Raw genomic sequence first — 756 nt, forward strand, 5'->3', positions numbered from 1 at the left:
AAAACTACGGTAATAATTGCTGTAAATAGGTGGTATAACGCTATCTTTAAGTAGTTTCATCAAATCTTCTTTTTGCTTCAGTTATTTGTAGTTGTTTTGTGTACTTGGGAGTTAACTCAAGAAAATTTTAGTTTTTTTAGAGACGTCAATAGTATACAAATCATCGTGACTTAATTTATATTTGAATTTAATTAAGTTAGGGTTTTCTTTATTAAACCTTAACCATTTGACAAAGAGCCACTTCATTTTTTGATTTGTTGTTCCATCTACAGCTATAGCTATAGCTATAATTATTTATGAGATTATTTATTGATTTATATTATAATTTACAAGCTAAAACATCATATAAGTAATAATACTCGTTTCTTTAACAAAAAGTTGGGATGATTAAATAAAAACAAAATAATATCACTGAACTTGTTTGTAATCAAACACAAATCATTATATGTCCACTTCTTAATAGTTAATGTTCATATGCAAATATAATAAGTCCTACATCTGAAATATTTTAACTGCACTCATATAATAAGTCCGGACTTATAACATTTAGGCAGTTAATAAATTGGGGAATATAAACCAAATGTATGATACGTCCGGACATATGATATATGAAGTGTGCAACAAGAATCCTGTACAACTACAACAAATAAGGACTTATCACTAAAAGTTCAGGACTTAATACATTAAGTCAAAAATAAATACGGATAGCTGCCATTCGTGATAAGTGAAAATAGGAAATATCACATAAATTACTGG

The sequence above is a fragment of the Acyrthosiphon pisum genome, chromosome X (assembly GCF_005508785.2).
Source record: "Acyrthosiphon pisum isolate AL4f chromosome X, pea_aphid_22Mar2018_4r6ur, whole genome shotgun sequence".
NCBI classification, from domain to species: Eukaryota; Metazoa; Arthropoda; class Insecta; order Hemiptera; family Aphididae; genus Acyrthosiphon; species Acyrthosiphon pisum.